The sequence below is a fragment of the Scyliorhinus torazame genome, chromosome 24 (genome assembly GCF_047496885.1).
Source record: "Scyliorhinus torazame isolate Kashiwa2021f chromosome 24, sScyTor2.1, whole genome shotgun sequence".
In the NCBI taxonomy this organism is placed as follows: domain Eukaryota; kingdom Metazoa; phylum Chordata; class Chondrichthyes; order Carcharhiniformes; family Scyliorhinidae; genus Scyliorhinus; species Scyliorhinus torazame.
Window position 1 is genome coordinate 39469282 of NC_092730.1, and position 24939 is coordinate 39494220.

General features: G+C 45.7%; 2 non-coding genes across 2 annotated transcripts; one reads left to right on the forward strand and one right to left on the reverse strand.

The window, feature by feature from the left end:
* The first annotated feature begins 17464 nt into the window (after positions 1-17464).
* trnar-ucu (transfer RNA arginine (anticodon UCU)) lies at positions 17465-17556 on the forward strand. The gene is given in 2 exon segments: positions 17465-17501; positions 17521-17556. It is a non-coding gene; the product is annotated as a tRNA-Arg (tRNA).
* A 6231-nt stretch (positions 17557-23787) lies between these two features.
* Positions 23788-23868, reverse strand: trnas-cga (transfer RNA serine (anticodon CGA)). Its single transcript has one exon. It is a non-coding gene; the product is annotated as a tRNA-Ser (tRNA).
* Positions 23869-24939: the final 1071 nt, after the last annotated feature.

Genomic DNA, 24939 nt, shown 5'->3' on the forward strand with positions numbered 1-24939 from the left:
GTGCAGTTGAACACGTGGCTGCAGGAATGGTGTAGGAGGGAGGGCTTCAGGTATTTGGATAATTGGAGCGCATTCTGGGGAAGGTGGGACCTGTACAAGCAGGACGGGTTGCATCTGAACCAGAGGGGCACCAATATCCTGGGAGGGAGGTTTGCTAGTACTCTTCGGGAGGGTTTAAACTAATTTGGCAGGGGAATGGGAACCGGATTTGTAGTCCAGCAACTAAGGTAGTCGATATTCAGGACGCCAAAGCGTGTAATGAGGCAGTGGGGAAGGGAACACTGACAAAGGAGAGTATTTGCAGGCACGGAGATGGGTTGAAGTGTGTATACTTCAACGCAAGAAGCATCAGGAATAAGGTGGGTGAACTTAAGGCATGGATCGGTACTTGGGACTACGATGTGGTGGCCATCACGGAAACTTGGATAGAAGAGGGGCAGAAATGGTTGTTGGAGGTCCCTGGTTACAGATGTTTCAATATGATTAGGGAGGGTGGTAAAAGAGGTGGGGGGGGGGTGGCATTATTAATTAGAGATAGTATAACAGCTGCAGAAAGGAAGTTCGAGGAGTATCACCCTATTGAGGTAGTATGGGTTGAAGTCAGAAATAGGAAAGGCGCAGTCACCTTGTTAGGAGTTTTCTATAGGCCCCCCAATAGTAGCAGAGATGTGGAGGAACAGATTGGGAAACAGATTTTGGAAAGGTGCAGAAGTCACAGGGTAGTAGTCATGGGTGACTTTAACTTCCCAAATATTGAGTGGAAACTCTTTAGATCAAATAGTTTGGATGGGGTGGTGTTTGTGCAGTGTGTCCAGGAAGCTTTTCTAACACAGTATGTAGATTGTCCGACCAGAGGAGGGGCAATATTGGACTTAGTACTTGGTAATGAACCAGGGCAAGTGATAGATTTGTTAGTGGGGGAGCATTTTGGAGATAGTGACCACAATTCTGTGACTTTCACTTTAGTAATGGAGAGGGATAGGTACGTGCAACAGGGCAAGGTTTACAATTGGGGGAAGGGTAAATACGATGTTGTCAGACAAGAATTGAAGTGCATAAGTTGGGAACATAGGCTGGCAGGGAAGGACACAAGTGAAATGTGGAACTTGTTCAAGGAACAGGTGCTACGTGTCCTTGATATGTATGTCCCTGTCAGGCAGGGAAGAGATGGTCGAGTGAGGGAACCATGGTTGACAAGAGAGGTTGAATGTCTTGTTAAGAGGAAAAAGGTGACTTATGTAAGGCTGAGGAAACAAGGTTCAGACAGGGCATTGGAGGGATACAAGATAGCCAGGAGGGAACTGAAGAAAGGGATTAGGAGAGCTAAGAGAGGGCATGAACAATCTTTGGCGGGTAGGATCAAGGAAAACCCCAAGGCCTTTTACACATATGTGAGAAATATGAGAATGACTAGAGCGAGGGTAGGTCCAATCAAGGACAGTAGCGGGAGATTGTGTATTGAGTCTGAAGAGATAGGAGAGGTCTTGAATGAGTACTTTTCTTCTGTATTTACAAATGAGAGGGGCGATATTGTTGGAGAGGACAGTGTGAAACAGATTGGTAAGCTCGAGGAAATACTTGTTAGGAAGGAAGATGTGTTGGGCATTTTGAAAAACTTGAGGATAGACAAGTCCCCCGGGCCTGACGGGATATATCCAAGGATTCTATGGGAAGCAAGAGATGAAATTGCAGAGCCGTTGGCAATTATCTTTTCATCCTCACTGTCAACAGGGGTGGTACCAGGGGATTGGAGAGTGGCGAATGTCGTGCCCCTGTTCAAAAAAGGAACTAGGGATAACCCTGGGAATTACAGGCCAGTTAGTCTTACTTCGGTGGTAGGCAAAGTAATGGAAAGGGTACTGAAGGATAGGATTTCTGAGCATCTGGAAAGACACTGCTTGATTAGGGATAGTCAGCACGGATTTGTGAGGGGTAGGTCTTGCCTAACAAATCTTATTGAATTCTTTGAGGAGGTGACCAAGCATGTGGATGAAGGTAAAGCAGTGGATGTAGTGTACATGGATTTTAGTAAGGCATTTGATAAAGTTCCCCATGGTAGGCTTATGCAGAAACTAAGGAGGCATGGGATAGTGGGAAATTTGGCCAGTTGGATAACAAACTGGCTAACCGATAGAAGTCAGAGAGTGGTGGTGGATGGCAAATATTCAGCCTGGATCCGAGTTACCAGTGGCGTACCGCAGGGATCAGTTCTGGGTCCTCTGCTGTTTGTGATTTTCATTAATGACTTGGATGAGGGAGTTGAAGGGTGGGTCAGTAAATTTGCAGACGATACAAAGATTGGTGGAGTTGTGGATAGTAAGGAGGGCTGTTGTCGGCTGCAAAGAGACATAGATAGGATGCAGAGCTGGGCTGAGAAGTGGCAGATGGAGTTTAACCCTGAAAAGTGTGAGGTTGTCCATTTTGGAAGGACAAATATGAATGCGGAATACAGGGTTAACGGTAGAGTTCTTGGCAATGTGGAGGAGCAGAGAGATCTTGGGGTCTATGTTCATACATCTTTGAAAGTTGCCACTCAAGTGGATAGAGCTGTGAAGAAGGCCTATGGTGTGCTCGCGTTCATTAACAGAGGGATTGAATTTAAGAGCCGTGAGGTGATGATGCAGCTGTACAAAACTTTGGTAAGGCCACATTTGGAGTACTGTGTACAGTTCTGGTCGCCTCATTTTAGGAAAGATGTGGAAGCTCTGGAAAAGGTGCAAAGAAGATTTACCAGGATGTTGCCTGGAATGGAGAGTAGGTCTTACGAGGAAAGGTTGAGGGTGCTAGGCCTTTTCTCATTAGAGCGGAGAAGGATGAGGGGCGACTTGATAGAGGTTTATAAGATGATCAGGGGAATAGATAGAGTAGACAGTCAGAGACTTTTTCCCCGGGTGGAACACACCATTACAAGGGGACATAAATTTAAGGTGAAAGGTGGAAGATATAGGAGGGATATCAGAGGTAGGTTCTTTACCCAGAGAGTAGTGGGGGCATGGAATGCACTGCCTGTGGAAGTAGTTGAGTCGGAAACATTAGGGACCTTCAAGCAGCTATTGGATAGGTACATGGATTACGGTAAAATGATATAGTGTAGATTTATTTGTTCTTAAGGGCAGCACGGTAGCATTGTGCATAGCATAATTGCTTCACAGCTCCATGGTCCCAGGTTCGATTCCGGATTGGGTCATTGTCTGTGCGGAGTCTGCACGTCCTCCCCGTGTTTGCGTGGGTTTCCTCCGGGTGCTCCGGTTTCCTCCCACAGTCCAAAGATGTGCGGGTTAGGTGAATTGGCCAATGATAAATTGCCCTTAATGTCCAAATTGCCCTTGGTGTTGGGTGGAGGTGTTGAGTTTGGGTAGGGTGCTCTTTCCAAGACCCGGTGCAGACTCAAGGGGCCGAATGGCCTCCTTCTGCACTGTAAATTCAATGATAATCTATGATTAATCTAGGACAAAGGTTCGGCACAACATCGTGGGCCGAAGGGCCTGTTCTGTGCTGTATTTTCTATAGACTATCTTTCTATAGATTTCTGGCATCCCCTCCGCCGGGTCTGCCACATATAGTAACAAATCGTCCGCATACAAAGATACCCGGTGTTCTTCTCCTCCTCTAAGTACTCCCCTCCACTTCTTGGAACCCCTCAACGCTATCGCCAGGGGCTCAATCGCCAGTGCAAACAATAATGGGGACAGAGGGCATCCCTGCCTTGTCCCTCTATGGAGCCGAAAATATGCAGATCCCCGTCCATTCGTGACCACGCTCGCCATCGGGGCCCTATACAACAGCTGCACCCATCTAACATACCCCTCTCCAAAACCAAATCTCCTCAACACCTCCCACAAATAATCCCACTCCACTCTATCAAATGCTTTCTCGGCATCCATCGCCACTACTATCTCCGTTTCCCCCTCTGGTGGGGGCATCATCATTACCCCTAACAGCCTCCGTATATTCGTGTTCAGCTGTCTCCCCTTCACAAACCCAGTTTGGACCTCGTGGACCACCCCCGGGACACATTCCTCTATTCTCATTGCCATTACCTTGGCCAGGATCTTGGCATCTACATTTAGGAGGGAAATAGGTCTATAGGACCCGCATTGTAGCGGGTCCTTTTCCTTCTATAAGAGAAGCGATATCGTTGCTTCAGACATAGTTGGGGGCAGCTGTCCCCTTTCCTTTGCCTCATTAAAGGTCCTCGTCAATACTGGGGCGAGCAAGTCCACATATTTTCTATAGAATTCGACTGGGAATCCATCCAGTCCCGGGGCCTTTCCCGCCTGCATGCTCCTAATTCCTTTCACCACTTCTTCTACCTCGATCTGTGCTCCCAGTCCTACCCTTTCCTGCTCTTCCACCTTGGGAAATTCCAGCCGATCCAGAAAGCCCATCATTCTCTCCCTCCCATCCGGGGGTTGAGCTTCATATAATTTTTTATAAAATGTCTTGAACACTCCATTCAATCTCTCCGCTCCCCGCTCCATCTCTCCTTCCTCATCCCTCACTCCCCCTATTTCCCTCGCTGCTCCCCTTTTCCTCAATTGGTGTGCCAGCAACCTGCTCGCCTTCTCCCCATATTCGTACTGTACACTCTGTGCCTTCCTCCATTGTGCCTCTGCAGTGCCCGTAGTCAGCAAGTCAAATTCTACATGTAGCCTTTGCCTTTCCCTGTACAGTCTCTCCTCCGGTGCTTCCGCATATTGTCTGTCCACCCTCAAAAGTTCTTGCAGCAACCGCTCCCGTTCCTTACTCTCCTGCTTCCCTTTATGTACCCTTATTGATATCAGCTCCCCTCTAACCACCGCCTTCAGCGCCTCCCAGACCACTCCCACCTGGACCTCCCCATTATCATTGAGTTCCAAGTACTTTTCAATGCACCCCCTCACCCTTAGACACACCCCTCATCTGCCATTAGTCCCATGTCCATTCTCCAGGGTGGGCGCCCTCCTGTTTGCTCCCCTATCTCCAAGTCCACCCAGTGTGGAGCATGATCCGAAATGGCTATAGCCGTATACTCCGTTCCCCTCACCTTCGGGATCAACGCGCTTCCCAGCACAAAAAAGTCTATTCGCGAGTAGACTTTATGGACATAGGAGAAAAACGAGAACTCCTTACTCCTAGATCTGCTAAATCTCCACGGGTCCAAACCTCCCATCTGCTCCATAAAATCTTTAAGTACCTTGGCTGCTGCCGGCCTCCTTCCAGTCCTGGACTTCGACCTATCCAGCCCTGGTTCCAACACCGTATTAAAATCTCCCCCCATTATCAGCTTTCCCATCTCTAGGTCCGGAATGCGTCCTAGCATCCGCCTCATAAAATTGGCATCATCCCAGTTCGGGGCATATACGTTTACCAAAACCACCGTCTCCCCCTGTAGTTTGCCACTCAACATCACGTATCTGCCCCCGTTATCCGCCACTATAGTTTTTGCCTCGAACATTACCCGCTTCCCCACTAATATAGCCATCCCCCTGTTTTTCGCATCTAGCCCCGAATGGAACACCTGCCCCACCCATCCTTTGCGTAGCCTAACCTGGTCTATCAGTTTCAGGTGCGTTTCCTGTAACATAACCACATCTGCCTTAAGTTTCTTGAGGTGTGCGAGTACCCGTGCCCTCTTTATCGGCCCGTTCAGCCCTCTCACGGTCCACGTGATCAGCCGGGTTGGGGGGCTTCCTACCCCCCCCCCCTTGTCGATTAGCCATCCCCTTTTTCCAGCTCCTCACCCGGTTCCCACGCAGCTGTATCTCCCCCAGGCGGTGCCCCCCCCCCCCCGCCCATCCCCTCCCATACCAGCTCCCCCCTCTCCCCAGCAGCAGCAACCCAGTAATTCCCCCTCCCACCCCCCTCCCCCGCTGGATCCCCCGCTAGCGTAATTACTCCCCCCATGTTGCTCCCAGAAGTCAGCAAACTCTGGCCGACCTCGGCTTCCCCCCGTGACCTCGGCTCGCACCGTGTGATGCCCCCTCCTTCCTGCTTCTCTATTCCCGCCATGATTATCATAGCGCGGGAACCAAGCCCGCGCTTCTCCCTTGGCCCCGCCCCCAATGGCCAACGCCCCATCTCCTCCACCTCCCCCCATCACCACCTGTGGAAGAGAGAAAAGTTACCACATCGCAGGATTAGTACATAAAACTCCTCTTTCCCCCCTTTTTAACCCCCCTCTTCACCCCCCACATTCGCCCCACCACTTTGTTCAAACTTTCTTTTTAATAACCCGCTCATTCCAGTTTTTCTTCCACAATAAAAGTCCACGCTTCATCCGCCGTCTCAAAGTAGTGGTGCCTTCCTCGATATGTGACCCACAGTCTTGCCGTTTGCAGCATTCCAAATTGTATCTTCTTTTTATGAAGCACCGCCTTGGCCCGATTAAAGCTCGCCCTGCTTCTCGCCACCTCCGCACTCCAGTCTTGATAGACGCGGATCACCGCGTTCTCCCATTTACTGCTCCGAGTTTTCTTTGCCCATCTAAGGACCATTTCTTTATCCTGAAAACGGAGGAATCTCACCACTATGGCTCTGGGAATTTCTCCTGCTCTCGGTCCTCGCGCCATCACTCGGTATGCTCCCTCCACCTCCAACGGGCCCGCCGGGGCCTCCGCTCCCATTAACGAGTGCAGCATCATGCTCACATATGCCCCGACATCCGCTCCCTCCACACCTTCAGGAAGACCAAGAATCCTCAGGTTGTTCCTCCTTGCATTGTTCTCCAGTGCCTCCAACCTTTCCACACATCGTTTCTGATGTGCCTCATGCGTCTCCGTCTTCACCACCAGGCCCTGTATGTCATCCTCATTCTCGGCTGCCTTTGCCTTCACGACCCGGAGCTCCCGCTCCTGGGTCTTTTGTTCCTCCTTTAACCCTTCGATCGCCTGTAGTATCGGGGCCAACAGCTCTTTCTTCATTTCCTTTTTGAGCTCTTCCACACAGCATTTCAAGAACTCCTGTTGTTCAGGGCCCCATGTTAAACTGCCACCTTCCGACGCCATCTTGGATTTTGCTTGCCTTCCTTGCCGCTGTTCTAAAGGATCCACTGCAATCCGGCCACTTTCTCCTCCTTTTTCCATCCGTATCCAGGGGGGATTCCCTTCTGGTTTACCGCACAGTGTTTTTAGCCGTCAAAATTGCCGTTGGGGCTCCTATCAAGAGCCCAAAAGTCAGTTTCACCGGGAGCTGCCGAAATGTCCGACTCAGCTGGTCATCGCCGCACCCGGAAGTCCATACTCACTATCTTCATGGCTATCATCCAGCTGTCTGTTTCACTTTACGTCTGCCAATTTTAACTGATTGTCATGGTTCATGGCCATTTTCTGATGTTCAAACTCCCTCTCTTTATCTTTTTCCCTGATCTGTATCTCCCTTTCTTTTTCTTTTTGTTCTGCTCGGGCTATTCTTGATTTTCTCCTTTCTTCTCTCTCCTTTTCTTTTTCCTCTCTCTCTTTCTCTTTCTTTTTCCTCTCTCTCTCTTTCTTGTTCCTCTCTCTCACTCTCGTATGCAAGCCGCTTGAATTCTTTCTCATGTTCCATTTGTTTAATTTGCAACTGAATTTTTGCCGTTTCCAATGAGTCAAACCTTATCTCAGGCAACTGTAAATGCTTGACCACCGCATCTTTTCCGCATTTTGTCAGGTAATGTTAACTGCAATATCCTTGCCAAATCTAACAGTCTGCTTTTCGTTTCTGTCCGTAAAGTACTACGTGTGACATTCTCCACCCCCAAAAACTTCTGAGCCTCTGAAAGAGCCATTGTTCACAACACTCTCCCCACTTAAACTAAAATACCACACCGGAAAAGCAACAATCCTTCACTGTCTTTAAGTTCACAAAAGCCAATCCAATCGACAGACTTTTATTCCGGACGAGCCCCCAATTGTTATGGGCGAGGCGTTTTCAGAACCCCAAAATGTATCATGGAGTTCAACCAACCTCTCCCTTTAATTGATTTGTTGCTTTTCCTAGCACTCGGCTTTTTCCCTAGGTATGGCATTACAATTATGGACACGTGGGTTTTTAAACACCAAACACTGTTTATTCCATGAACTCAACTTAACATCTTCAATAAACATTGGATCTCTTAACACCCCTTACTTCAAAGATAACTCAGAAAATATTGCAACAGTAAATAATTCATTAAAATGTTCCTTCAAACTTCCAAGCGACTTAACACCTTCAAACAGAATCACATCATGTTAAGGGCTTTACAATTATGAATTTAAATCACCCAAATGATCCCGAGATGGTCTTTTATGCCAGAGATCCAGCGCCCTGCAAACACAGACACTCCCAAGCTCTTTTCAAACTTGCAGCTCTCTGGAAACACACAGACACACACAAGGTGCTTTTAAAACTGAAACTAAAAACCTGCAAAATGGCTAACCTAAAGCCCAGCTCCACCCACTGTCTGACATCACTGTTTTCTTAAATGTACATTGCTTAAACATCCAGTCTTGAAGGTACACTCACATGACAGGGGCTGGTTTAGCACACTAGGCTAAATCTCTGGCTTTTAAAGCAGACCAAGGCAGGCCAGCAGCACGGTTCGTTTCCCGTACCAGCCTCCCCGAACAGGCGACGGAATGTGGCGACTTGGGGCTTTTCACAGTAACTTCATTGAAGCCTACTCGTGACAATAAGCGATTTTCATTTCATTTCTTTTCATTTCATTTCATTCATGACAGTGCACTATGCAACCATGTCATTTATCTACCTTCTGTATTTGATTCGTCATTGTTTGCGATACGACCTACCACAGTGCTATCATCCACAAAATTATAGATTGAGTTGGAGCTAAATCCTGCCACACAGGATATGCCTCCATATTCAGCGGGTCCGGCCATGACAAGACTGAAGAACGATCACTCGTCTATCCAATCAGTGAGGTTTGCCCCATTGTGAGACCAGATTAGCAGAAGGAAAACCAGATGAATTAGATTCAGATCACATGGTTATGCCAGAACTGAATCATGAAAACCCCGCCTTCTCACAATTCCCGTTGCAGCCTTCCCGAACAGGCGCCGGAATGTGGCGACTCGGGGCTTTTCACAGTAATTTCATTGAAGCCAACTTGTGACAATAAGCGATTCTTCTTATTATTATTATTATTGCTCCTCGCCTGAGGTATGGTGAACCTCAGGTTAAATCACCACCAGTCAGATCTCACCCTCAAAGGGGAAAGCAGCCTATGTTCATCAGGGACTAGAGCGACTTAATTTACTTTAGAACTGTTTCAATGTATGACATTTCCAGGAAGTGACTTCCTCAGACTGACCAAATGATTGACAGCCGGGAAATGAACGACCATTGAGGAGTTACTGGTACCTGAGGCTTGGTTTGAATGTTGGTTTTAAAGGTTCATCATGAAATCTAGAGATAGAAAGACGGGAAAGTGGGCATGAGGATTATCATGAAATCATTAAAATGTAAAAGGAGGCAATTCGGCCCATCGACTCGGCACCGACCCTCTGAAAGAGCCTCTGTGTCCCTACCACATCCCTGTAACACCACCCAACTTTCTGAACACTAAGGGGCAATTTAGCATGGACAGTCCACCTAACCCGCATACATTTGGACTGTGCGAGGAAATCGCAGCACCCGGAGGAAACCCACACAGACACGGAGAGAAAGTGCAAACTCCACACAGTCAGTGACCAAAGGCTGGAATTGAACCCGGATCGCTGGCGCTGTGAGGTAGCCACTGTGACAACGTGCCACCGTATGAGTTCATAACACGTCATATATCAGATCAAGCATGATCTCATTGAAATAAGTAGCATATTCGATGGAGTGAATGGTCTACTTCTGCTCCTACGTCTTATACCCTGATATTGTGTAAATGTGTTCCTGTTCTTGTGTAAAACCCTTGTTAAACCAACATAGACACCACGTGTCGACTGCATCTGATTATCTGGCGCAGAGAAGCTGATTGTGGAATCCATGTCGTACCCATCAAACTCTGCTACTCACCTGACTGAGATTTGTTCTGTATCTGTACGTCACAGGTAGTGTTCGCGAGTGGAGGGAACACTCTGCACCTCAGTCTCTGGGACAGTTTGTGAGAGCAGGATTCCTTCATTATGAGTCAATGTCTGGTACTGTATGTGAGGGTGGGGTTCAGTCTCTATCAGACATTGGTACTGAATGTCAGTGTGGAAATCTTTCTGTATTTATCAATCACAATTACTGTTTGGGAAAAGTGAGATTAATACGTAACATCAGCACGGCTGTGACAGACAGAGACGCACAGAAAATCAGGAAGAGACTATCAGGAAACACACACAATGACACACAGAAAAGGTGCCGAGATGGAGAAAATGGTTTTTAAGGAAAATGTGTTTTCTACTGCAGAGAGGCCCTGCTGTGTAACTGAACTCTCTGCTGTGTAACCGTGCTCTCTGCTGTGTAACCTTGCTCTCTGCAGTGTAACTGAGCTTTCTGCTGTATAACCGTGCTCTCTGCTGTGTAACTGAGCTTTCTGCTGTATAACCGTGCTCTTTGCTGTGGAACTGAGCTCTCTGCTGTGTAACTGTTCTCTCTGTCATGGAACCGTGACTCGGCCGGTGACAGATCTGCACTGTGGTTGTTTAAACATTAACATGTTTAAATATTATCATTGCAGTAATCACATTTAAATCCCCAGATATCTGATTTCTGACTGAGCGACCCAGCTCATCCCGATCTATCGGAAAATGAAAGATTCCCATTACAGCTATATTGGTTACAAGAATATCCAATCTCTGATTTAATACATTCCCCCGCTTCATTGTTTGTGTATTCGTTCTATAAATACAGAGCGGGTGGCATAGCCCGGGGACAGGTGGTGGTATAGTGGTGACTGTCCCAGCATGTCCCAGGTTCAGTTCCTATCCATCACAGTGGTGAATTATTTAATTAAATATCGCAGGTCAGGACAGAAAAGGAGTGGACACTCCTCAAATAAATTTCACCAATTGTTCTCATCACCCATGGGTTTCATATCTAACAACAGCATCAATTTGTTTTGAGTGGAAACATAGTTTAAATTAACGACAATCTTCAACATTAATAACTAAGTTCTCAGTCTGAAGCAATAGTAAATAGGTGGGTTAAACGGGCCAGAAATACGAACCACGCAAAGTTCCGTCTACAAAATGAGCTTAAAAAACTCCTAGTGTCTGAATAAATTAATCACTAAGTAAGTTACATAATTAATACCAGTAAAAAGTTATTACCGAAACAGGATGAAAAGTGCAGCATCAGGGCACAAGGACAAGGTAAGGTCTCAGATCAGAGTAAGGGTCCTATGTAATGACACACAGAACATCAGAAATAAATTGCTTAAATACATTTATTGTGGACTGGTGCAATCTCCTGGCTGAACGGGGGCCGTGTGACACAGACACTTTCATTCAGGAGCGTTTCAAATTGGAGTGAAATGTACACAAACAACACGAATTTCTTTCTGCTCACTGTGCCCAGTTGTAGTGATCTGTGTTAAACAGCAGGAGAGGGACCCGCAGTCTTCACCTTGTTTTTAAACAATTTACAGTACCCAATTCATTTTTCCCAATTAAGGGGCAATTTAGCGTGGCCAATCCACCTCGCTTGCACATCATAGGATTCAGGGGACGAAACTCACGCAAACACGGGAGAATGTGCAAACTCGACACGGCGAGTGACCCATTGCCGGGATCGAACCTGGCACCTCGGCGCCGTGAGGCAGCAGTGCTAACCACTGTGCCGCCATGCCGCCCTCGCAGTCTTCACCTTCACGGTGAGTCTGAATTTCAGTTTGGGGGTTTCAGAGAGAGCGGATGATATTGTGCAAACTGAAGTCTTTTTTCCTGTGAATGGAGCCGGTTAAAGAGCCCTGGCCGGCCTGAGAGTCCCCGAACCCGGGGTCAGTGGGAGCCTGGAGACAAGGCAGATCCCAGAGAAAGGGAAATGGATTAGAGATAGAGGGCGGATAGGAAAAGCGAGGAAGGGTGAGAGGGGGGAAAAGAGGTGAGTGACACAATGGGTGATATTGTGAGAGAAGCAGATGGAGGGAGCTGGAGGTAGGGAGGCAGCTGGAGGCAGGATTCCCCTTTATTTATCCTGAACATTACCACTTCAAATAATTAGAACAGATTGTCATGCATGATGTGCCCTTCTTGAAGCCATGCTGAATCTGTTTCATTATGTTATATATTGCTAAATGTTCTGCTATTATAACCTTTAGAATGGACTCTAACAGTTTCCACATGACAGATATTATGCTAACTAGCATTTAGTTATCTGTTTCTGTCTCCCTCCCTTTTCGAATAAGGGTGTTATGTTGGCAGTTTTCCATAAAGAACAGTACAGCACAGGAACAGGCTCTCCGGCACTACCAGCCTGCGCTCATTATGATGCCTGTCTGAAGTAAACACGCTGCGATTTTCCAGAATTTAAGGATTCATGGAAGATTTTCACCAGTGCATCCTTTTCATCGATGAGAAGTTGGTAAGAAGGTTCTGAATGTGCAGCCTGGTTTGCAATATTGGACATACATCTTCCGGAAGCACACTCTTCACCACTGATACCACTCCAGTCAATCTCCACTGCACAATCTCCTCGGTCTTGGCGGTTTTCCAAAGGATTTGTTTGAACCCTCGCAAGGATCTAACAATCCACAGGAATGCCATATGACTCCAATTCTTTGAATCCCATCTATCAGAGCAATTTTGATAAAAGGAGGTAATCACATATTATAGACAACGACATGCTTCCTTCAATGTTAATCTCCTTAATGACATCAAATACAATTGGCCTGAAATCTCTATTGAATAAATAAACAGCAAATTCTACAGTCAGTCCAGGAACAACCCGTGCCTTCATTCCACTTATTGTTACTTTCATTTCCTTAATCCCACTTCTTTATCACAAAGGTTTCTTTAAACTCCCTTCAATAAAAGTGCTCACTTTCCTCATCGACCATTCGTAATTGTTTTCTTTTGTATAAAACTTATGTCAAAGAGGAATGAGAAAGACTGGCTGTAGGTAATGGTGACATGTCATGTGGACCAGATGTGATGCAGCTGAGGATGCTGAGTGATGTAATAGTGGACATTGTGAAGTTACTGGCCAGAAACTTCCGAATTCTATTTGCGTTTTTAATGGACAGCTACAATCCACTTGTTTATTCCAGGACACAACAATGAATAAAGTGAATCAGTGCTGAACAGTTTCTATCATCACAATCCTCCAGCTTGTTCTTATTGACAAACCGGTCCTGGATTGAAGTTTTTTGCTTTAAGAATGAGACCACCACCTCCTGGGAATACAGCAGCGATTCCTCGAGGACCTGAGCTGTAAACGTGAAATTCAGTGAAAGGATTTCACCCTCCGCACGGAATCTGATCACCACCTCAACCCCAACATTCAACTTGGGTGGGAAGGCAAGACAATTTCCTTCCCCCAGCCCCCCACACAGACTGGGTAATCTCCCAAACTCGTATCCTGCTATTGTCACAATGCTCCACAACATCGCTCTCTTCCCAAATCTCCAGGAATCTCACCCCAAATCCTCAAACCTTTTATTCTGTATTCAAACAACATTTTGTCCCCTGACTAAGTTCATCCTGGGAAGAGAGGTTTGGTATTCCGAGTTCCTCTGCAGATATCCGGTTTTTGTTTAATGACCAAAAGAGGCCTAAAACCTGAAAGAAAGCCTCTCTCACAGCCTTGTGAGCATGTCTCAAATAGACGGTGCAGTCAATACCTGCAGAGTAGATAACAATGGAGAGAACTGTGAGGAATTTCAGCGTCAACATTCGGTGGAAATAAAGGATTCACAAGAAAACATTATTTTAACGACTGAACAGATTCTCTGGGAGCAGGACTGAAGTCAAAGGGAAAAATCCAGCTGATTTCTAGTCGAAAGCATTAACCATTGGACTGAATTCAGTCCTTGTGTTAAAATGTCTGTAAATTATCCACTGGAAAGTGAAGGACAAGTTAAACCTGCAATTCTGGAACAAAGACAGATTTTGCGCTGTTGTATTCTTTGGGGAGAATTACAGAACAAAGAGATCTAGGGGTACAAGTTCGGAGCTCCTTGTAAGTAGAGTCGCAGGTGGACAGGGTGGTGAAGAAGCCATTCAGCATGCTCGGTTTTATTGATCAGGATATTGAATAAAGGAGTCGGGACGTCTTATTAGAAGTTGTACAATACATTGGTAAGAGCACACATGAAATACTATATTCAGTTCTAGTCACCCTATTATGGGAAGTATATTGGTAAACTAGAAAGAGTGCCGAAGAGATTTACGAGGATGCTACCAGGACTTGGTCCTCTGGGTTATAAGGAGAGACTGGACAGGCTTGGATTTTTTCCCTGGAGCGTCGGAGGCTTCGAGGTGAACTGATAGAGGTCTATAAAATAATGAGGAGCATAGATCAGGCAGATTGTCAACATATGTTCCCAAAGGTAGAGGAGCCTAAAGGGCATAGGTTTGAGGTGAGAGGGGAGAGATGCAAAAGAGACCAGAGAGGATTTGCTTTCATGCGGAGGGTGGTGAGCATCCGAAATGGGCTGCCAGAGGCAGTGTAGAATCGGTACAATGTTTTCCTTTAAAATACAGTGAGATATTTACATAGAACATACAGCACAGAACACACGATGTTGTGCCGAACCTTTGTCCTAGATTAATCATAGATTATCATTGAATTTACAGTGCAGAAGGAGGCCATTCGGCCCTTTGAGTCTGCACCGGCTCCTGGAAAGAGCACCCTACCCAAACTCAACACCTCCAACCAACACCAAGGGCAATTTTGAACATTAAGGGCAATTTATCATTGGCCAATTCACCTAACCTGCACATCTTTGGACTGTGGGAGGAAACCGGAGCACCCGGAGGGAATCCACGCAGACACGGGGAGGACGTGCAGACTCCGCACAGACAGTGACCCAAGCCGGAATCGAACCTGGGACCCTGGAACTGTGAAGCAATTGTGATATCCACAATGCTACCGTGCTGCCCTTAAGAACAAATAAATCTACACTATATCATTGTACCGTAATCCATGTACCTATCCAATAGCTGCTTCAAGGTCCCTAAAGGTTCCGACTCAACTTCTTCCACAGGCAGTGATTCCATGCCCCCACTACTCTCTGGGTAAAGAACCTACCTCTGATATCCCTCCTATATCTTCCACCTTTCACCTTAAATTTATGTCCCCTTGTAATGGTTTGTTCCACCCGGGGAAAATGTCTCTGACTGTCTACTCTATGTGTTCCCCTGATCATCTTATAAACCTCTATCAAGTCGCCCCTCATCCTTCTCCGTTCTAATGAGAAAAGGCCTAGCACCCTCAACCTTTCCTCGTAAGACCTACTCTCCATTCCAGGCAACATCCTGGTAAATCTTCTTTGCACCTTTTCCAAAGCTTCCACATCCTTCCTAAAATGAGGCGACCAGAACTGTACACAGTACTCCAACTGTGGCCTTACCAAAGTTTTGTACAGCTGAATCATCACCTCACGGCTCTTAAATTCAATCCCTCTGTTAATGAACGCGAGCACACCATAGGCCTTCTTCACAGCTCTATCCACTTGAGTGGCAACTTTCAAAGATGTATAAACATAGACCCCAAGATCTCTCTTCTCCTCCACATTGCCAAGAAATCTACCGTTAACCCTGTATTCCGCATTCATATTTGTCCTTCCAAAATGGACAACCTCACACTTTTCAGGGTTAAACTCCATCTGCGACTTCTCAGCCCAGCTCTGCATCCTATCTATGTCTCTTTGCAGCCGACAACAGCCCTCCTCACTATCCACAATCCACCAATCTTCGTATCGTCTGCAAATTTACTGACCCACCCTTCAACTCCCTCATCCAAGTCATTAATGAAAATCACAAACAGCAGAGGACCCAGCGGTACGCCACTGGTAACTGGGATCCAGGCTGAATATTTGCCATCCACCAGCACTCTCTGACTTCTATCAGTTAGCCAGTTCGTTATCTAACTGGCCAAATTTCCCACTATCCCATGCCTCCTTACTTTCTCCATAAGCCTACCATGGGGAACCTTATCAAATGCTAATTTGATCAAATCAAATTTACCTGGGCAGGTTGAATATAGAGGGACATGGATCAAATGTGGGCAAGTGGGACTAACTTGGTGATAGAAACTGGGCAACATGGACAAGCTGGGCCGAAGGACCTGTTTCCATGCTGTAAACATCTATGACTCTGTGACTTTATGGAGGAAGTGTTCAATCACACAGGTCAGGTCAAACGCAGTGACACCCTGCTGGGATTGATCTAAGCTACAGAGTGTGAGGATGTTTAGCTGAACAAACCGGAATGCTTGAAATATTTTACGAATCTGTGGTATCACTAACAAGAGAAATAGTTAACATTTCAGATCCTGACCCTTCATTGGAACGACCTGTTCCTCTCTCCACAGAAGCTGCCGTGTCAGCTGAATATTTGCAGCATTTTCTGTCTTGGTTTCAGATTTGCGGCATCCGCAGTATTTTGCTGTTGGGCCAAAGGACAATGAGTTGTCTTTCCTGCTCTGAGGGTTATTGCAGGTCTCTCTGGCTGTGATTATCGCTGATTATCCATCTCTAGGATCTGTATTATTCAATAAGACTGCCGTTTGTGGAGGGTTTCTGAAATCCAGTCAGGGAGCTGGAGTTAAAATACACGGAGCCCTTACTCAATCTAAATGTAGGGCAGAACAGTCTCGAGGTGCTCAACGACCAGCCCAGTTTGTTTGTTCCTGTGAATACAACAGGATATAAACAGAGACAGCTGCAAACACATGTTGCATTTCATTCATAAAGTCATCGAATCAGACAGCAGAGAAATAGCCCTTCAGCCCATCGCATCTGTGCCGGTCAGAAACAACCACCGAACCATTCTCATCCCATTTCCCAGCACTTGGATCATCGCCTCGTGTACCCTGGGATCGCAAATGCCCATCTAAACACTTCCAACAGTTCCAAACTCCCGCCTCCCTCCAGGGAAAGAGGTTTTCCAATAAACGGTTTCACAAGAAAAGCCTCTGCAGTCAGGAGCTGAAAAGGGAGAGATGACCCCTCTGTCATCTTGTACTCTGTGCCGCTATTAATAAAGTCATGACACTGTTTGATTTATAAACGACTCTTACAGCCTGCCCTGTCAGCTTCAATGATTTGGACACATGTCCCGCTGTTCCTGCACTCTTTCTTGTAAATAGACACTTTATTTTATATTGTTTACTTCTGTTATTCTACAAAAATAAATCGCCTCATTCCTTGTCTGCTACATGTCCTCCCTTTGCACCAACCTGGCTGTGTCCTTTCGGAGTTTTACTAGAATTTCTGTAGCGCTTTTCACAACCACAGGGCTGCCCAAAACATTCCCAGACAATGAAGTAGTTTTGAAATGTCGTCACTGTGCGAATTACTGAACTTTTGAACTGCCTGTTGGAAAACTACAGAAATCCTCATATGGGGATGTGAAAGCGCTGCAGGTGTGGCTCTGTGGCGCAACGGATAGCGCGTTGGACTTCTAGTCGCTGTCGTGATGAGACATTCAAAGGTTGTGGGTTCGAGTCCCACCAGAGTCGGTTTTTAGGCAAGGTTTGAATAGCAACAGGTTTATCAATGTCCCCAGGTGAGTGAAACTGCCGCCCCGAACTTCCTTCTGAAAGGCGACTCCAGTCACTCTCCCCTTTCCCATCAGAACAACGTCACAGAAGAAATCCCATTCTGGACAAAAATAAAATCTTTGAAAGCTGCTGACCAGAGTCAGTCTGTTCCCTCCTCAGACAGATTGCAAACCGGGCAGATATATCAGCGGGCAGTTTGTTCCTCACAGGCAGCTCCAAACAAGGATGATGTGAATCGACACCACTGAATGCGAACACCAACACGGTTATCACAGCTGTGATGAACAGCTCATGTTGCAGCTTTAGATCAGACAGTGGAGGATTATCACAGGCGCTCTGTCAGACTGCATGTTCCTTCAGGCAGGTTTCCGACTGGACACTTGGAATGAGCGGCCGTGTGAACATTAGCGGTTCAGGGGGAGATTTCTCACTGACCAGACTGGAGTTCCGGTTCCATTCCCAGACATTTCCCTTTCTCTTTCTGAATCCATCCCTGTCCTCTTGCTCATTTGCACTTTTCATTGTTCCATCAATGGCGGCCGCGTCTTCAGCTGTCTGAGCCTTGAGCTCTACAATTCATTCTTGAAAAATCTCCAGCTGTCTCTCCGCCGTCCAAGTACAAAATGAATGAATGCAATTAGAAGCAAAAAAAAAGGGACGGGCAAGAAACACACCAAACAAAACATAATCTAAAATTACTGAGCTCGATGTTGAGGACGGAGTTCTGTGGGTGGCTACTTAAATGTTGAGGTGGTTTTACTCGAGTTTCCGTTAATCTCCATTGGAACACGGATGACCAACGGCAGAAAGGTCAGAGTGGGAGAGGTGGAGAATTGAAATGACAAGTGGCAGGAAACTCAAAGTCATGATTGTGGATTGAACAGAGATTTATCAAAGCGGTCACAGTCTGTTATCTGACCTGTTGAAGTAGATGAGACCAAATTGTGGCAGCAAATACCGATGGGGGCGAATGGCCTCCTTCTGCACTGTAAATTCGATGATAATCTATGATACAGGAGATTAAACTGAAAAGCACAAGTGTCGCACTGGTTCACTTGGGATGAGTGTTTTGGGCCCTTGGATAATGAGGAGGGAGGGGGTAAAAAGGCAGGAGTTGCATCTCCTGCACTTGCAAAGAAAGGTGCAGATAGAAAGTGAGCGGATATTGGCGGTGGAGCAGCGGTCGCGGAGGGGATTGTCCCTTCAGTCTGGTGAATGGGGAGAGCAGGGGAGGGCGTTTTTGATGATGTCATAAATGGTCCCTGGAATACGGAGACTGACGGGCTGCAAGGTGAGAACAAGCGGCACCAAATCAGTTCAGCTCGACTTACACAGGACACAACAATGTCAGTAACGGAAAGATCTTTTGGGATAAGAGCAAGTGATTTGCAACATCGTTCACTTTTATTTCCATTTCCCACCTTAGCCGCTTTTCCTACAAATGTTGGCAGCGGTTGGATTTCCACCCGCATTCTCGAAGAGACTGAAACCTAAACCCATCTCCTCAGACCGCTCGGCCTCGCTATCCTAAAGGTTCATTGTTTCTGATACTGATGACTGGTGATTGGCATCTTGCTGTTTATCAGCTGAGTCCAGGATTTCACACTGAGGGAGAAGGAAATGATCCAATCACAGAGCTGAAACGCTGCTTCTAGTTTTCTCCCCACAGATGCTGTTTAATTCTGAGTATTTCCAGCATTTCCTGTGTTTATTATTTATGATGATCAATATTTGAAGTAATTTGCTTTGTGATTTGTGAACTTTCTGAGCTGAGTTCAGGGGACTCGGTTTCCAAAATATTTTTTAAAATATTTGACGGGGTGTGAGTGTCGCTGAATCCGTCAACAATTATTGTCCAAAATTAATTACCCTTAAGAATTTGGCGGTGACGTGATTCTTGAGCCGCTGCAAGTCCATGTGGTGTATGTACACACACAGTGCTGTTAGGGAGCTCCGGGATTGTGAGCCAGCCACAGAAAGGGTGATATATTTCCCAGGATGGTGTGTGTCTCGGAGTGGAACTTGCAGGTGGTCGCTGTTTCTCTGTATCTGCTCCCCTTGTGTTTCCAGGTGAGAGATCCCGCGGGGTTGGATGGACCCTCGCGGAGGAACAGTCAATGTCAGGGGTGGGATTTCAATCCTCGCCTCCAGAGGAGACTGCGACCTGAACTACGAACTGGCCTTAGACCCGCTCGGCCATCCTGACACAGGATGCACTATCAGAAACTCCCAGCGCAAATGATATCAAATCCATAACTGCAGTGACCTGGGCTAAGTTTCTGAGTCAGCACCCACACAAACATGACCTACAGCCTAGAGCTCAATGACTGAAGATCGAGTTTGTCTTTCCAATGAAGATGGTTGGAGTGTGAACAATTTCCTGTCCTTCCTTTGATTTTCTCCAGGCCTGTGGGGAAGTTGCTGGGTGACAGGTACAATATTGAAGTGAGGAAAATGGAAAAGTGAATTGGTGCAATGACGCTCCCTTTGTTTCTCTGCAGTTTTTATTGAGGGGAGTTTATGTTCGTTCACTTGGTGAGGGTCACTGACTGTATGTGATTGTGGAGCAGGCAGAGGATGTGACACATGTCCGGAAGCAGCCGAGTTTGTGGATGTTGCTCCATGAATCTTCACGGCTCACAGGGTGAAAGGAGTTTTCGACGTCGAAAATGACCATGTCCGGCAGCTGGAGCTTTCCCTTGTATTTTATGGAATCTGGGAATCAGCGGATCATCAAAACACAGAAATGAAACACGTCTAGTCACAGTATTTTCTCACATGATGTTAACATCAGTTACCTCAGCGCAGCAGGTGGCTGCGTGGCCTAACGGATAAGGTGAATCTAGTGACGATATCAGAAAACTGCAGGTTCGGGTCCTGCCACGGCCGTTTCAAACAGAAATCACATTGCTGGTTTTCCTTCCTCAGCTCAAAGTTCCGCGTTTCCGTCTAAACATTTCCCGACTTGTCTCAGAATCTATTTTCTTGCTATTTTGTTCATTCAATTGTCTCTCATCTTGGTACTCTGCTTAGATCCTAAGGAATCCACAATTTCTGTTTGATCTGGATAAACAATCGAAGCTCCATCCAGAACAAAATGTTTTGTGTCAATCTGTTCAATAAGATTCTGCGGCAGGAATTCTAATCTCCTCAGGAAGATGTTTAGTCATGAGCTGAATGTGCGGGTTTTGTTAACTGGGGTGAAAGGTTATGACACTGGATTGGGAAACCAGCGGCCCGAACTAATCTTTGGGACAGAGAATAAATCCCAACACGGCCTCTGGTGACAGTTAACTTCACTGATTTAATAAATCTGGAATTGAAAGGAATCGGAGCTGGTTAACTTTAGTCAGGTGTAAGCTGGTACCTTTTCTGATTGGTTAGATAATGCACCGCAGTCAATACTGCACTTCTTCACCAACTGCGCCCAACTGACCGCAATGTTTTTTAAAAAAGCATGAATTTCTGGAATATCTGTAACTGATATTGTTACACCAACAATTTAATCAGTCGAACAGTGCGTTTAGGGAGCTGAGATTTTCGAATAGTTCAAGGGTTGGACTCCAAATCCAATGGTCTTTTTCCACGGAGATTCTATCCCTTCTCACATACAGTAAGAAGTCTTACAACACCAAATTAAAGTCCAACAGGTTTGTTTCAAATCACTAGCTCTCGGAGCGCTGCTCCTTCCCCAGCTGAATGGAGAGGTAGGTTCCAGAAACATTTATATAGACAAAGTCAAAGATGCAAGACTTTAAATGCGAGAATTTGCAGGTAATTAAGTCTTTACAGAGCCAGAGAGAGGGGTAACCCCAGGTTAAAGAGGTGTGAATTGTTTCAAGCCAGGACAGTTGGTCGGATTTCGCAAGCAAAGACCAGATGGTGTTTGGATCGTTATCAAGGGTTGTCTATAGAGTCCTGTATCTTTTGGGGAGTGGTCAGGATTTGTAGTTGATATACTGTTTACTGTGTGTTTATAAAATGTTAACTGGATTCATGTAATAAAAATACTTTTGTTTTAAACATACTTTAGATCTCTGTTGCATCACACCTGTAAAATGGGCCCTTGTGCTCCCCATAACCAAAATGTATTTAAAGTTGTGGGTCAGGTGAACTCCGTGATATACTTTGGGGTTCTCTAAACCCTGGCCCATAATACGTGGACCGAGGTACAGTGAGAAGTATTGTTCTACATACAGTCCAGACAGATCGGTTCATACATGTAAAACATAAGACATGCATAAATACACAATGTAAATAATAATAACAGTAATAATAAATGTAAGTAATATTAGTAAACAATAACAAATCGTAAATAGAGACAAGAGTGAAAAGTTGGGTTAATCGCGTCAGTAAAATGACACAAGCAACATTCAGTTTACGGACACTCCTGGAGCCTGATGAGATCAGCAACTGATGTATTTGCATTGTGATAAGAAGTCTTACAACACTAGGTTAAAGTCCAACAGGTTTCTTTCGAATCACTAGCTTTTGGAGCGCAGCTCCTTCCTCAGGTGAATCGAAATAAACCTGTTGGACTTAATCCTGGTGCTGTAAGACTTCTTACTGAGCCCACCCAAGTCCAACACCGGCATCGCCACATCATGGCTTACATTATGATGACTAATACAAAAACATGCAATTCGTGGCCATGAGGCGGTAGATTCAAATCCCACCAGAGTCGGCTTTTGGGTGTCACCGTGGTTAACACTCAGGGACCCGGGGTCAATTCCAGCCTTGGGTTACAGTCTTGCACGTTCTTCCCGTGTCTGCGTGAGTTTCCTCCACTGTCCAAAGATGTCCAGTTTAGGTGGATTGGCCATGTTAAATTAGCCCTTAGAGTCCAAACGTTTACGTGGGTATGGGCCGTAGGTTGGGTGCTCCTTCGGATGATCAGTGCAGACTCGATGGGCCGAATGTCCTCCTTCTGCACAAGAAGTATTCTATGATTGCTTAAACAGGGTGAAGATGGCAGCCTCAGGACACAGAGACAAGGTAAGCTCTCAGGCCAGAGTAAGAGCCCTATGTAATGATTCCTAACATTGGAAATAAACTGCATAAATACATTTATTGTGCACTGGTGCCATCTCCTGGCTGAACGGGAGGCGTTCGGCAAAGACACTTTCATTCATGAGCATTTTAAATTTGGACACTCCTCAAATTCAATAAACAAAATAACCTTCATTCGTGCGCTTCTTTCTTAAAATCCAGCTTCATTATTTTTCAGTACAAATGTTTTTTGAACACATGAGTTCTCAGTTAGAAACAATAGTAAACAGCTGGGTTATCCGGGCCAGAAAAATGAGACAAGTACATTTCAGTTTACAAACTGTGTTATGGACACACCTGGTACCTGGTGAAATTAGCACCTAAGTTACTTACAAAATGATGACTAATTCATAAAAGTGATGGTTACAAAGCAGGTTACAAACGGCAGCATCGGGACACAAGGACAAGTTGAGGTCTCAGGCCGGAGTAAGAGTCCTATGTAATGGTACCGTACGGCCTCCCTGAACAGGCGCCGGAATGTGGCTTTTCACAGTAAGTTCATTGAAGCCTACTTGTGACAATAAGCGATTGTTATTACACACAGAACATCAGAAATAAATTGCATAAATAAATGTATTGTGGACTGGTGCCATCTCCTGGATGGTTCCTGACACTTTCAGGAACATTTTTAAATTGGAGTGAAATAGCATAAACATTGTAAGAATGATTAAAAACAGTTTCTCAAGCAAATGCAAAGTGAAGATAAACAATAGTTGGGCCATGGTGAGTCAGCAGGGACGGTATATGGGGAGCATTGCTGCCTTCCCGGCTGTTAACCAGCCTTCAATTTGTTGCGCTGCTTTATTTAGAACTTTCAGTTCGGCTGGTCAGTTTCACAATGAGAGACATTAAAAATTCTGACATATGATGAATTCTGGCAAAAGATGTGACAAAAATAAATTTCACATTGCTTTGTGATCAGACATTTTCACAATTCTGGTTCCTGATGAAGTTAATATGAACGTTACTGAGGTGATGATCTTGTCCTGACAAATAAGAAAATTCAGAGCGAAAGCAGAATAAGAAAAACAGCTTCAGGGCACAAGAAGATTCTAATGTAATGACATTTCATCAGAATACATTGAATGATGACACAAAACTGCATTTTTCGAACAAATAGCTCCAACATGGCCGTTATTTCGCTGCGAGTAGGGTTCGAACCTACGCGGGGAAACCCATTGGATTTCGAGTCCAACGCCTTAACCACTCGGCCATCGCAGCTGACAGCTACGCAGCCAATTCGTTCTATAGAAAGCATTGTGAAATCAGACACGCGGGATTGCAGTAATGCGATGAACGGTGTCCCAGTCTTTCTTTGAGTAGGGATTGAATCTGCGTGGGGAAAAAAACATTAGATGAACCTTCACAGTATTGAGAATGTTAAGAAGAACGAACTGTTTTGATAACAGGAACACAAGATTATGTCGCTGGACTGGGAATCCAGAGGCCTGAACTCACCTTTCGTGACAAGATTTGATAAATCTGGAATTGAGATTTCGTCTCAGTAACGGCGCAGAAAGGTTCTGCTTCAGACGGATCATATTTCCACAACCGGGAACACATTTACACAACAGGGAATGATTTGACACAACCACAATGAAGATCTGTCCCCGGCAGAGTCACGGTTCCATGACAGAGAGCTCAGTTACACAGCAGAGAGCTCAGTTACACAGCAGAGAGCACAGTTACACAGCAGAGAGCACAGTTACACAGCAGAGAGAACAGTTACACAGCAGGGTATACATTTACAAACAGGGCCTCTCTGTGTGCAGCAGAAAACACATTTTACGAAAAAAACAGTTTCACCATCTCGGCACCTTTTCTGTGTGGCATTGTGTGTGTGTCCTGATAGTCTCTACCTGCATTTCTGTGTGTCTTTCTCTGTCTGTCACAGCCGTGATGATGTTACGGATTAATCTCACTTTTCCCAAACGGTAATTGTGATTGACAGATACAGAAAGATTTTCACACTGACATTCAGTACCAATGTCTGATAGAGACTGAAACCCACACTCACATACAGTACCAGACATTGACACATAATGAAGGAATCCTGCTCTCACAACCTGTTCCAGAGACTGAGGTGCAGTCTGTTCCCTCCACTCGCGAACACTACCTGTGATTTACAGATACAGAACAAATCTCAGTCAGGTGAGTGGCAGAGTTTGATGGGTACGACATGTATTCCACAATCGCCTTCTCTGCGCCAGATAATCAGATGCAATCGACATGCGGTGTCTGTGTTGTTTTAACAAGAGTTTTACACAAGAACCGGACCACATTTACACAATA